This window comes from Aotus nancymaae, unplaced genomic scaffold (assembly GCF_030222135.1).
Source record: "Aotus nancymaae isolate 86718 unplaced genomic scaffold, 86718_ANA_hifiasm-v0.15.2.pri h1tg000018l, whole genome shotgun sequence".
In the NCBI taxonomy this organism is placed as follows: Eukaryota; Metazoa; Chordata; class Mammalia; order Primates; family Aotidae; genus Aotus; species Aotus nancymaae.
The window spans coordinates 243,552-258,017 of NW_026988430.1; the positions used below are offsets into that span (position 1 = coordinate 243,552).

Consider the following 14,466-nt stretch of genomic DNA (forward strand, 5'->3'; position numbering starts at 1 on the left):
CTCCAAGTCACACGTGCAGAAGAAGGTGACTATGCCTCGCAGGGTGCCTCTCATCCCTGCCTCCCTCACACCTTGGAGTCATCATATTTTCTTAGCCTCCCAATGAGATCACCCAGGATTCAGTTTCACTAAAACACAAACCCACACTCAGAACGGGGAGGTGGAGCAGATGGGGAGCTCATCCGATCAGACCCATTGCTGTAACTGAGGACTCCAAAAGTAAAGGGCCGTGGCCTCCAGCCCTGGAATTTCAAGTCTTTGTGGATTCTCCTCACACAGTGCCCTACTGGGATGAATTAAAATTGCCCTGTGCTAGCTTGGTGTTACTTGAGCTGAGAAGGAATTTTGGGGGCAGACGTAACTTATTTCATTTGCTTCTTCACTGCAATCCTAAGCAATGTAAGAGAGTGCTACTATGAGAATTCTATGCAGGTCAGGTGTGGGGGCTCATGCCTGTAATCTTAGCACTGTGGGAGGCAGGGCTCGGTTGAGCCCATGAGTTTGAGACCAGTCTGGGCAACAGAGTGAGACCCCCGTCTATACAAAAGAGTACAAAATTTAGCTGGACGTGGTGGCATGCACCTGTAGTCCCAGCCACTCAGAAGACTGAGATGAAAGGATCACCAAAGCCTGGGGAGGTGGAAGTTGCAGTGAGCAGTGATCATGCCACTGCACTCCAGCCTGGGTGATGGAGTAAGACCTCAAAAAACATTGTATCTAGAGGCTTTGGGTTTTAGAGTATTCATATGAAAATGGCTCCCCACTTCCACCCTCACTCCTTCAGGAGGTTCTCAACACAGCAGCAGGAGGGATCCTCCTAAAATGCCCTCTAGTCTCACCCAGAGGCAAAATCCAAGTCCCCAAGTGGGTGTCAGGTGCTACCATGGAATCTCTGTGCCCGGGATGGCATGACTGCCTGTCCTTCTTGTCCTCACTGGGCCAGCCCCAGCCTCTGAATCCTCCAAGGCACACACCTGCCTTGTGACTGACTGCCCAGTGACCCTGCCACTCCCACTTAGGATACTTTTTCTCAAGAGCCACCCCAGTTAAGCCTGGGCTCAAGGATTATCTCAGTGGTGCCTTCTCTGGAGGTCTATCCAGAGTGGCATCCCCTGGTCCCCGACATCTTACTTGATGCATTTTCTCCTCTGCTCTGACCACCATCTAGCTCCCGTTCATTGTCTGTGAACTCTACAGTGGCAGGGATTTTTTTCCATCTTGGGGGAAGCCATATCTGTTGTGTGTCCACCCTGCCCCACTGCAGTGAGGCTGAGCCACCCAGCCTTCCTCTCACATTCCAACAGCTACAGACACCCTGGGCAAGCACCCAGTGAGGGGCTCCAGTCCTTGCCTTGATTAATGATGTTCCCACCACAGCAGTGCTCTCTACTCAGCTTTCTTCCTGCTCTTCCTCCTTTGCCTCTCTGGGATGCCTCCCTGGTCCTCTCACATGTGCCCCACGCACCAGGCACACCCGATCATTCCTCTGGAGTGCTCACCATGCTCACAGACCAGCTTCCTGCTGTATGACCTGCTTGCAGAGGGCAGGGCCTGTCCTTCTGTTTCTGCAGTGCCCAGACCCACAGCACATACTCCATGTCTCTTCACTGAGTTATGAGGAAAGGATGGTAAAAAAGGAATTTCCCTTCCCTCTCAATGTGAATGCCATCAATTTGCAGAAGGAAATCTCAGGTGGTTCTAACAAGCAGCCAAGGTTGAGAACTGATCTACCTTAAGCTGGGGACAAACTCATTTCCCACCCTCTTCCCTGAATGGCACCACCGCCTCACCCTCCAACACCGCCCACCACCCATGGGGCATCATCTGGTGTCTGAGGAACCATGATGTGGGCAGTCAGCTGCCTTGGAAAACACTCCTGGCAGCCTCACCCCAAAGACTGTGCCTACTGGTCAAGACAAAAGCAAGCAACAGCAGCCACAAAACTGGGTTGACTGCATCTGAGTTTCAGGGGACCACAAATGCAGGCTCTGGTGTGATATGGAATCTGGATGCACTTGCTGCTGGAGAATGAAGAGCCAGGGCCCAGGCCTGCAATGGGCAGAGCTAAGAAATAGGCTCTGTGCTGTACTTTGCAAATCCCCTCTGATCCATCTAACCACACCCCTCAGCCACCCCCTGCACCCTCCCTCCAGGTGCTGGGCAGCATCCCTCCACCTGGAAAAAATGGAAACTCCCCAGCAGATGTGAGTCCTCAGCAGTAGCATCACCTGAGATGATGGGTGAAGGGGGCTCTTTAGCCCATAGGACAATATTTTGCAGAGTTCTGACTGGCACTAAAGCTCACTGACAGTCTCTAAAGGAATGTTCCATGAGAAAGCCAGGGAGAGGCTCCAGGCGGGCAGGCCAGCCTCTCTTCTTCCTGTAAAGAGAAAAAGAAAGAGAAGGGGAAAAGGAGACTCTCATAACTTTTCAATTGCATTCACGGAGGCTGTGCTAGAAATATCTCCCCAAAAGGAGCCAGGGGCTTGAGGTCCCCTGCCTGGGGTGGTGGTGGGAGTGTGAGACAGTCCACACACAGCCTGGCTACTGCAGGATGGAAGACCACACTCTCCCTCCCTGAGAAGCAATGTCTTTTAAAAATAAAATAATCCACCTGGGGAGTTGGGGAGAGATAGCATGGGGAGAAATGCCAGATATAGGTGACGGGGAGGAAGGCAGCAAATCACACTGCCATGTGTGTACCTATGCAACAATCTTGCATGTTCTTCACATGTACCCCAAAACCTAAAATGCAATAAAAAAACAAAATAAAATAATCCAAATATCTTCTTAGAAAGAAAGAATTTCTAGCCACCGGGCTTCTGCTGATGCCTCCCTGGGTGTCTCTTACACAGGGGCCGGGGAAGGATGCTATCTGAGTTGGCAGATTATGGGGTCCCAGCTGGGATACGGGGTCCCTGCCAGCCCCAGAACTCTGCTTCAGCTGTCCCAAAGTGGAGCCTTGATGCGGGGCTTCCACGGGCTGCGCCTGCCACCTAGTGGTCATCAGCAGCTCAGACACAGGCAAATCTGGTCTGGGCTTGGAGCCGCGGTAGTGACAGGCACTGGCTTGGATTACTGGGCAGACACAGTTGAAGCTGTCATCCATGCACTTGCTAACCCTGCAACAACCCTAAGAGTTAGGGGTGCTAATTTCCTCTCCATTTCACAAAGGGGTATCTGAGGTCCCAGCGAGAGTAAATCACTGCTCATTTTCACATGGTAGAACGTGCCAAGTTTATAAGCACCTCAACTATCTCATTCCTAGGGCCATTTTGTCTCTTTGCTCAACTGCCACAAAGAGTTTTGCAGCAGATAAGCAAGGCCACGGCAGCCACTGCCTGGTCAAGATCCCTGCACAGAGCGGGAGCCTGATTTGTGTGGGTGACTCATCATCCTGAGGTGGGCTCAGGCCACCGTGCTAAGTATAGCAGGGCCCACATGGGGAGAGGCAAAGTCCCTGTCTGCCATCACTCAGCAGGGCTGCCACCCACAGGGGCAGGACAGAGACCTGCTGCTCTCACATTCTGGAAGACACTTAAATGCAGAGCATGGCCATTATTGCCAAATGAGGTAAAAACATAGCGGAGGCATCCACACACAGGAAAAAGCAAGCATACCGCATCCTTAACCTGGGTCCTGATACTGGGGCAACCCCCCCCCATATACATACAGTCTGCAGTGATCTTGATGATTACATCTTGTAATCTAATGCTACCATTGTTTGTGTTAAAAGCACTAAATTGTTCAGAATAAATATTTTAAATGATTTGACTTTGTTAGCTCTTCATTTTGAGTCTCTCTCATCCCTGAAATATGTGTTCCTTCAGTTCCTGAGGGGACTGCCCCTGGAATTACTACAAAGAAAAGAGAAGCCTAAAGAAAGCCAGGTTCTTTTTATCACAGGCTTAAACTTGATACTGAGCTGGGACCATCAGCACTGTAACGTCAACTTGGCCTCATCCGTGCTTGGATAAAGCACCAAAGAGAGCCCCATGGAAGAAACCTCTGTGCTCTCCATCCAGGACCAGCACCTCCCAGGTTCCTGCACACCAGTGGAGGTGAAGATAAAGAAAGAGTCACCACACAAGAACAGAAAATCAAACACCACATGTTCTCACTCATAGGCAGGTGTTGAACAATGAGAACACATGGACACAGTGAGGGGAGCATCACACACTGGGATCTGTCAGGGGAAATAGGAGAGGGACAGTGGGGAGTGGGAAGTTGGGGAGAGATAGCATGGGGAGAAATGCCAGATATAGGTGACAGGGAGGAAGGCAGCAAATCACACTGCCACGTGTGTACCTATGCAACAATCTTGCATGTTCTTCACATGTACCCCCAAACCTAAAATGCAATTAAAATAAATAATAATAAAAGGAAAGAGTCACAGAGAAGAAATAAAACATGTGGCCAGCAAAACACTCCTTTAGATGATGAGAGAGCAGATATAGGAAGGGACCCTACCAAGCTTCCTATGTCATGGATCATTCCCAGCTCCTAACATACTGGCAGAGGTTATGACAATAAAACACTCATATCTGCAAAAGACATAAAGAGATGTTCCAGGTCATCCCTCTACTTTGTGCCAGTGAGACTCTCTCTTGTGCAAATATAAGTTGTTATAACATGATGCATGTTTTAATTCAACAAGCCACTGCACTTGGTATCATTATAATAACTGGAAAAATTGTATGTATATTTCTCCATAGCATGTTTTTGTTCCTTTCTCGAAACAAGTCAAAGTCCCCTTTATCAGAGCACACATGATAGAAACTTGAAATGCAGTTTCCAACTAGGGCACACAGGGCCAATAGGCTCTGGACCCCAGCTCCCACACCCCAGCTTGGGCCTGGCGTACTCTGTGCCTGGGGTACTCCCCATGCCTGCTCCCCAGGACTCACAGGTGGGCCAGGCCAGCCTTGTGCATGGCTGAGGAGATGGCTTTGATGGCCATCAGCATGGAGTTCAGCATCTGGGTGAGCTCCCCGGTCCCTTTGGCCTGATGCCCCTTTTCCATTACGTAGCGGGTCAGGGTGAGCATGTCAGTTTTGAAGGGGCTTCTGTCCATCATTGTGGCTGGAATGCTTCAAATACTTTTCTCCTGGCAGGAAACCTTGCTTATCTCTGAGAGCTGCAGCTCCACAGTGTGGAAGCAGATAAGAAACCTGTGTTGGCCCTGCCAGGACCTCTAAGGGAAAGGGCCCAAAACACATGACCGAAACACCTGCTGGAGGCCTCAAGGAACTCCCTCTGGCCTCAGGGACTGTGGCAGCTGCCAGGGAGCCACAACAGTCTGTAAATAGGATGGGCTGCACAGAAATGCAAAGCTGCTTTCTCCTGGTGACCACCCTCTTTCAAGATACCCAGAAGCCACCATTTAGGCAAAGGTGGGAGGTGAGAAATCCAGCTGATTAAAAAAATGATACATAAAACCCTTTTATTCCAGGCTCCAAAGGTTTCTTCACATACAGTGACTGCAGAGCCTGCCTCTCCCAAGGGTAGAGGGGGCAGATTGGCAGGTACCTTATCTGGGACATAGGTCACATAGTAAAATAATGGCAACTGGAGAATCCCTTTAGCCAGGGTTTGGAATGAGTTTGGAAAGAATGCTTTTCATTCCCAGTAAGCATGTATGACTGTAGGATAGTCAGAGGGCACATCCAGACCTGGAAGAAAACTATCATATTCCCAGCACAGTGCCTGGCACCAGTGTTATTTTGTCAACATCTCTGGATGTCCACTTTTATAACAAAAAGTGCTTATTATAAAGGAAACACTAAAGAAGGGTATAAGGAAAAAAGTCACCACCAGCCCATCCTCCCATCCCACTCTCCAGAAATCACTGCTGCTAGAGCTGGTGGCAGTCTGTGCCTCCGGGAGGCATGGGTGGGTGTGCGTATGGTGGTGAAAGCACTTTCTCTAGGGCCAGGCACACCTGGCTCTGTGTCCCACACTAGCTATCTGTTGGTTGCATGATTTGGGAAAGTTATTAAACCCCTTGGAACCTCAGTTGTCTCACTCATAAATAAGGATAACCATAAAGCATCTGCCTTCTAGAGTGACTGCAATGAGATGCACCTGGTGTGGTACCTGCTCCGGGCCCTTCCAGGCTTTCAACGTGCACACAACCATTGTGCAATCACACATAATCTCATTTCACACAACAGTAGAACATGCACATTTCTCTGAAGGTTTTTTCCCCTGACAGTTATGTCAATTACAATGTGTTCAGCTGCAAGTCACAGAACACCCAGAGCAATTTACACATGGGGGGTTATTTCCTCAAAGACCATGACTCCACTAGGCGGTGGTGGCTGGCATGCGCTCAGCTGTTCGTGGCTCCTCCAGGACACCCCTCTGCCTCATCTCTGCCATCCTTGGTCTGTAGGATTGTGCCCCTAGCTTGGCATCCTGTGGGCACAAAATGTCACTGCAGTTCTGAACATCTAGGCCACGTTGAAGATGCAAAGAAGGGAGCAAGAGCAACTCCGACCACATCTGTTCCCTTTTATCAGGAAAGAACAATTTCCCTGGACCCCATCCTCCCACCCACATAGACGTCCCTGTGCACAGCATCGGCCAGATCAGGGTCACTGATGATGCCTAAAGCAGGAGCTGGGCGCTGGCATTGGATCAACCAAACTGGTTGAAAAGGGCAACCAAGCGGCTTAGACGGGCATTGGTGCTCCCAATTTATGTGGAAACTTTCAGATAAAACTAAGATCTACCAGTAGATCATAATATGCAGGTTTAAGATCTCAAACACAGATATGTTATTCATCTTTTTTAGTTCCAGAAAGCAAATATGTCCAAGTCATATGTCCAAGGCTGGTCCATGGCTGACCCACTGTGGCAGCGCACTGAGCAGCTGGTGGCGGACTACCTGGAGTACTGCTCCCAGGAGCCTGGCACCCCCGAGTCGCCGCCATCCACGGCCGAGACCGCTGTGCTGCGCGCCATGGCTGCTGGTGTACGGAAACTCTACCGGTCCTTCTTCTCCGCCTACCTCGGCTACCCCGGGAACCACGTTGAGCTGGTGGTGAGGATGGCAGAGGCCCTGCTCTCTGACAGTCCCGTCTCCACCTGGGGCAATGTGGTGATGCTCCTGGCTTTTGCAGGATGCTGCCAGAGAGGGGGCTGCTGGTTACCACCCAGTGGAAGAAGTGTGGCTTCCAGTCATGGCTGAAGGAGCCGGAGGGTGATGTTGCCCACCCGGGACTGCCAGCACCTGGTGGCCTTGCTGAGCTCACAGCTCGTGGGGCAGCACCGTGCCTGGCTGGAGGCTCAGGGTGGCTGGGATGGCTTCTGTTACTTCTTCAGGACCTCCTCTTCGCTGGCATTATGGAGAAAACTGCTGGTCCAGGTTTTCCTGTCACAGTTGTTAACAGCAGCATTCATCTACTTCTGGACATGATAATTAGGAGTTTTAACATTTTTAACCCACTTCTACCTGCCCAACTGTGACCAACTAAGTGACTGAGGGGTGAGCGTGAGAACTGAGAGAAAGCACCGTCCTCCCACCCCGGGTGTTTTTACCTGAATGCATACAAGGAGTCCTAAGGTGATGATTTGGCCAGTGTTTTAACTTGTGACTAGTACTCACGTGTGAGGACAAGAATGCAGATGGCTCTTCCTTGAGAACTGAGGAGTCTAGCGCCTCATTATGCCAAAGAATCTCAGAAGAAACTGCATTCCATTATACAGGAAATAGGGTGCTATTTGCTGAAACTTGGATAAGACTGAATGTGAACTTCTCATCTCCACAACTTCATGTGCTGCTGACTCATTTTAATCTTGGCCACAGCTGGGGCAACACAAGCCCCAAAGCAGAAAAAGTCCCAGTTTAACAAGGAATGTCACCTTAAAATCATTTGTAAGGAATTCTTTGAGACCAAATCCTTTGAAATCTAATTCCTGGGACTTCTAGGTTTTTATAGTTAACATATTAATTAATAAATTTTTAACGTCAAAGTTTTAAAAAATTTATATCTTAAAAATAAAAATAAAAAAATAAAAAAAATCCAAGTTAGCACACAAAGGTTTGCTGCACTGTGGTTTAGTTAAGTTCGCTCTTCAAATAATGCTACAATAAGCACCTTACATTTGGACAGCTGTTTGTGTATGATAAACCCCAGAAAAGGAAATGCTATGTGACTGTGTTCTAATTTTTTCAGGGGAGGTCTATTTTTATTTACGAGGAATAGGCCACCTCCTAATAAAACAAATATAGGATTCCAGCCCCCTTTTTGTGATTTTCATTCAGGATGATTGGAGAGAGACAGACACCTCTATTCCAGTGTGTGGCACACATAATCCATTCAATTATTTGATTCAGTGGTGCTATTTTTACAGATGAGGAAACTAGGGCTCCCTAGGGAAAGCACAGCTACTAGCTGGAATCTCAGCCAAGGCTACCTGAGACTAGTATTCATTCAATTTTTTTTTTTTTTTGAAATAGCATCTCACTCTGTCACCCAGGCTGGAGTGCAGTGGCGTGATCTCAGTTCACTGCAACCTCCACCTCCTGGGTTTAAGCAATTCTCCTGCCTCAGCATCCCAAGTAGCTGGGACTACAGGCGTACACCTCCATGCCCCACTAATTTTTTGTATTTTAGTAGACACAGGGTTTCACCATGTTGCCCAGGCTGGTCTTGAACTCTTGAGCTCAGGCAATCCACCGACCTCAGCCTTCCAAAGTGCTGGGATTACAGGCATGAACCACCATACCTGGCCATGTTCATTCTCGTATGTGGTACTTTCCCTCATTCTAAGATGTTCCTCCTCCCTAGATGACTGAGCACCACACATGACAATGCACATACACCTGTTAACACAATTAGAACATAGAGTAAGACATGAGCTTAGAACCAAATTTTAACAAGACAGATCACTAGGTGTAACAAAACAAGAATGTCTGTCTGGTTCAAACCAGAGTGTTGCTAAATCTATACCCAAAGGAAAGAAGGCTGGGCCAGGAATCAAAGCCCTGGTATATGGCCTTAGGGCCCAGCCACAGCCCATGCACTCAGTGAAACTAGCACATGTCATTTGTGACCCCTCTGGGACTCAGATGTCTCAATTTAGAAATAAGATTTGGCCGGGCACAGTGGCTCACCCCTGTAATCCCAGCACTTTGGGAGGCCCAGGCAGGGGGATCACTTGAGCTCAGGAATTCAAGACCAACCTGGCCAACATAGAGAAACCCTGTCTCTATAAGAAATAGAAAAATTAGCCAGTGTGGTGGCATGCACCTGTGGTCCCAGCTGCTCAGGAGGCTGAGGTGGGAGGATCACTTGAACCTGGGAGGCAGAGATTGCAGTGAGCCAAGATGGCACCACTGCACTGCACCCTGGGTGACATCAAGGCTCTAACTTAAAAAAAAGGGGGGGATTAGACCTCATGATCCCTAACTGTATTATTTTCACTTAGTTTTGAAAACACACATTATCACTGCTTCCAAGGGTTTCCTAATCCAAATGAAAAGTGGTTGCCTTCATCATTCAGAACAATACTGTCATGTTGGGAAATACACTGGGAGACAGTTATCAGCAAGCCAGACTTCTGCAATGGCTTCACTTCTGCCAGTTGCTAAGGGTGAGGCAAAGACATGGCTGTCATTTCTAGTTCATATTTTTTCTGGAAGGTGCTACAATGCAGACATAGTAATCAGTCCAACTTCCCTAATGGAAGCTGGAGAAAGGGCCATTCCAGTGTGTTTTACTCTGTTTGTTCCTGTTTAATGAAAGACTCATCTAACTAAAGATGCTATTTTGTATTAATCCGTTCACCCCGACACTCAGTATCAGTTTAATAATAATAATAAGCTAATAACAGTAGCTATCCTCTTTTTGGTAAGAACATTTTAATTTTGATATCATGAGGATCAAACTTGGAAAACTCTTTTCCTTTCCCAAGAGCTTCTGGGAATTGTGAAAACAGCAGAATGGAACTTACCTTGATCCAAGCATGTCATGTTGCCAATAACAAATAAGCTTTGCCTTTCACATGGGGAGAGCAGAGATGATTCCCTTGATAGAATTATAAAAAGAGAATGGCTGGATCTTCCGAGTTCCAGGCCGGTAAATGACCTCAGGGTGAAGATGGAGGCCTGGTTGATTGGTTTTCAGGTTTCCTTTTGAAGCTAACATTGTTATCCGATTAAGAGGGTTTCCCCTGTGATGTTGCAAAACAATGCTGAGAATGTATATTGACACAAAAACACATACACAAATATTAACAGCAGCTCTAGTTAAACTGGGAACTGCAAACACCCAAAGGCTCAACATTGAATGGGTGAACACACTGGGAGAGCCGCAAAATGGAAAACTATTAAACGACACACAAACACTAGTGCCATGTGGGGCACTTAGGCGAGGCTCAGAGGCACCGTGCTGAGTGACAGCAGCAGCCTCCAGTGAGTATCTACAGTCTGATTCCATTTGTAGAGGACTCTCCAGAATGCAAACCTGTGGGGACAGAGAACTCTCAGCAGCTGCCACAGGAATAGGGGTACAGGGAGGGGACAGGACAAGGGGATCTCACATGATAGAACAATTCTAGATCCCAATTATAGTCAGAATCCCAATTTCAAATTTTGCAAACTGAAATTCTGTACCCATTAAACAAGAACTTCCCATCCCCCTCTAGTCCCTGGCACCCGCCATTCTGCTCTCCATCTCTACGAATTTGGCTACCCTAAGCCCCTTATAGAAATGAAACATACACTACCTGTCCTGCTGCCACTGGCCTATTTCACTCAGCACGATGTCCTCACCATCCCCACGTGCTGTGGCGTGGGTCAGAGTCCCCTCCTCTCTCAGGCTCAACAGTGCTCCATGATATGGACACACGACAGTCTGTTTATCCATTCCTCCTCATGGCCACGTGGGCTGCCTCCACCTCAGGGCTAGTGTGATAATGCTGCCATGAGTGCAGTGTGCAAACATCTGTTCAAGGCCCTGCTTTTGATTCACTTGGGTATGTGTCCAGAAGCAGACCTGCAGGAAAATATGGTAATTCCATGTCTAATTTCCAGAGGAACTGCTACACCATTTTCCTCGGTGGCCATGCCATTTCACATTCCCCGGGGTGAGCAGGGATCCCGGTGTCCCCACCTGATTGCCAGCACTTGCAGTTTTTTGTTTGTTTGTTTTTATAGTAGCCATCCTCATGGGTGTGAAGTGGTTCCTCATTGTGGCTTAGAGTTGCATCATCCTAATGATTAGTGATGTTGAGCGTGTTTATTGGCCCCTCCCGTAATTCTTTTTATCATGTTTTATTAACATATCTGTTCATGACAGATTGGAAGTGAAACAAGCAAGCCAGTGCTTTGCGTGGATCTCTTGAGAGGCCCTGGTTGCCTGGCACTGTGGGTGTCAAGGACGAGCAGAAGCCTGAATAATTTGGGGATCAGGAGGGAGGGGGATTGGCCAGTGTCATTTATAAGTCAGCTCACTCCGTAAAGGGATCCAAGGGAAGGCCTGCTATTTCTGCTTCCCTCCAGCCCAGGCTGGCACCTGCACAGCTGTCATGCCTCTTTCAGCTACGTTTAAATGTTAGAAGTTTGAGTTACCTACGTGGTCTGAAATTGCAGCTGGTGACCTTTCAGCAAATGCCAAAGTTCTTTCAGGGCACACAACAGCCCAGACCACAGGGCGTCTGGAAGGCCCAGAGGAAGCGGGGGGCAGGGTCCAGCTCACAGTTTTTTCAGTGTCACTGATGCATCCAAAGCTATTTATGGGCTTGCTCTTCTTGCCGAAAGGTTCTCGCAGGCCTGCGTGGAAGGAGTGAGGACAGAGTCTCTGAACAGCAAGGCAGTCTTAGGGCAGTTCGCAGGCAGTGCCTCCACCTGAAGGCTAGGATCTGGGCTTTGACTCTAGAGGACTAGCTGAGGGCACATTCTCTGTTAGCAGAACTCTGCTAGGATGCTTTCCATGCACTCCCTCAAGTGATCCCAGCAAATGCTCTTGCATGAAACCTCAGCATTTCTGCTTCCAGCATGGCAGACCCTTTGGGATATCTGCTCAGCCCATGATTCGCATCTTTGAGAGAAGTGTGCCCTGCCCATAAGAAGAAAACCCAAGGCCACAATTGTCTTACATGACCCTGGTCTACGGCTGCAGCTAACTGTACACAAGCTAAGAGAGTTTTTTCCTCCGGGGAACTTGGCGTGAGACATGGAGACAGAGTGGACTGGATGGCCATGCTGGGATGAAGGATGTGTCCTTGGGATTAGGAAAGCAGTGGGTGCTGGGTTCAGGGGAGTCCCCTGAAGCTTTCCAACAAATTCCCTTTCTGCCTTAGCCAGGATAAATAAGTGTCTGCTACCTACGGTGAAAATGACCTTAACTACAATAGATACTACAATTAACATTTTGCAAATGAAGAAAGGGAGACTCAGAGAGGTTGGAAATGTTACCAAGCTCGGCCAAGCCTAGTGAGCATAGCCTACGTTATGGTGCAGCAGCGAATAAACCTGAAATCCCCATGGCTTAACACAGCAAAGGTTTGCATCTCCCTCCTGTCCCAGGCTCACACAGGCAGGGCAGCAGCTCCTCCAGGCTCCTGCCACCTGCACAAAGATGCATGGCATCGGAGGACAGCCCACCCTAATGTAGGTAATCAAGGCTGATCTCATCTTAATTCTTCCTTTAGTTAGATCTGCAAAGACCCTCATTCTAAATGGGGTCACATTCACAGGTTCCAGGTTTTGCACATGGACGAGTCTTTTGGGGGAACACCTTCAGGCTGCCACAGGCATCTTGAAACTCCTCCCAATTCTGGACATGGGGACTAGGCCACAGTGGGAAACTCTGGGAACCAGTGATGCTCAGGTGAGATTTGACCTCCCTCCTGATCACAGGGAGTTCCATCAAATGCCCGGTGGCACATGCTATTGCTAGCCTGCCATGGTGGCCAGGCCAGGGAGTCAGATGCCTCCGGTTGAGCTGGACGGATGCTTTCCTAACCTTTGACAAAGGTGGAGCAGCTCCTCTGTAGATTTGCTTAGAAGACTTAGAATGTGACTTTCAGGTCAAGTATGATCCTAACTGGGAAGTGAGGCTACGGAATCTAAGAGTGCTGTAGGAAAACAGCACTGGGGTGTGGGGTGCCATCTCAATAGCAGAAAAGGGTCAGATGGGTTGGCTCATGCCTGTAATCCCAGCACTTTGGGAGGCTGAGGTGGGCAGATCACTTGAGGTCAGGAGTTCAAGACCAACCTGGTCAACATGGTGAAACCCCATCTCTACTAAAAATACAAAAATTAGCCAGGCATGGTGATGCATGCCTGTAATCTCAGCTACTCGGGAGGCTGGAGCAGGAGAATTGCTTGAACCTGGGAGGTAGAGGTTGCAGTGAGCCAAGATCAGGCCACTGCATTCCAAGCTGGAGGACAGAGAGAGACTCCATCTAAAAAAAGCAGGAAAAGGCTCCCAGACCACAGGTCTCTCCCTCCATGCTTTGAGAACCAGATGCCAGCTGAGTTACAAGAAGCTTAAAACTCAAAAGGTGCTTTGTGCATCAGGGGACCTTCCAGAGGGCAGCCCCAGCTGGAGTGGGGAAATACTGGCATTGGGTGTGGTCAGTGGACAGAAGGCATTCCAGTGCTGAAAATCACACTGCTTCCTGCTGGGAGAATGTGGAGTGAATGAGGAGTGTTTGGAGGGGAAGAAGCAGGATTGATACAGACACCTCGTTTTAGTTCCCACGTGGAATTATATGGATAAATCTATTTTAAATCCAGTGCTCAAGGAGGGCCACTTAGGTGTTACCTAGCACCCGAGACAGCTTGCCACAATCTTGGACTCTGGTCCAGTAAGACAAGGGTCAGTGGAGGGAGAAACCATTTCTATAGAAAGTTTAGTGAGAAGCCCGCTTGCTTGCAACAAACTGCATTTCCTTAAACTCTGTCCTTGTAGTGAATCCTTTATCTTATGGTAACCAGACAGTAGGGAGTATCAGGCTTTGTGAGCTGAGTAGAGTGCTGTGCTTTTATAGAAAAATTGTCACTTGTTAACAAGTAAACCTTCATTTGCAACTCAGGTGGTTACATCTGTGCTTGGGAGGCCAGGGGGTCACACACAGGTACCACCAGTAAGCCATTAGATCCCCCATTTCTAGGAGGGCATGAGTCACCATGTTCAGGCTACATTGTTCCTCAGCTGCAATCCTGAACAAGGCTGAGGAACAACGGGCCAGGCCTGAATGGGACAACATGCAGGGGAAGCCATATGCTGACTCACAGTGGCTAGACTGCCTGCATTCAGGTCCCCGCTCTGCCACGCACTGGCCGGAAGCCTTGCTCCTCATCCATTTTGTCATCTATAAAATGGATTATTCAGAGTTTCTGATTCATTGGGTTGTCGTGAAGATTAAATGAGTTATCTAATGTTATAAGCATCAGCAGTCATTGTCATCAACATTTGGCACAAAGCATTGAAGACTTTCTTTAAAAGGAGG

The 14,466-nt window shown here is 48.5% G+C and overlaps 1 pseudogene; it reads left to right on the plus strand.

The window, feature by feature from the left end:
* Positions 1–6,841: 6,841 nt before the first annotated feature.
* LOC135275681 (bcl-2-like protein 10) lies at positions 6,842–7,420 on the plus strand (annotated as a pseudogene).
* Positions 7,421–14,466: the final 7,046 nt, after the last annotated feature.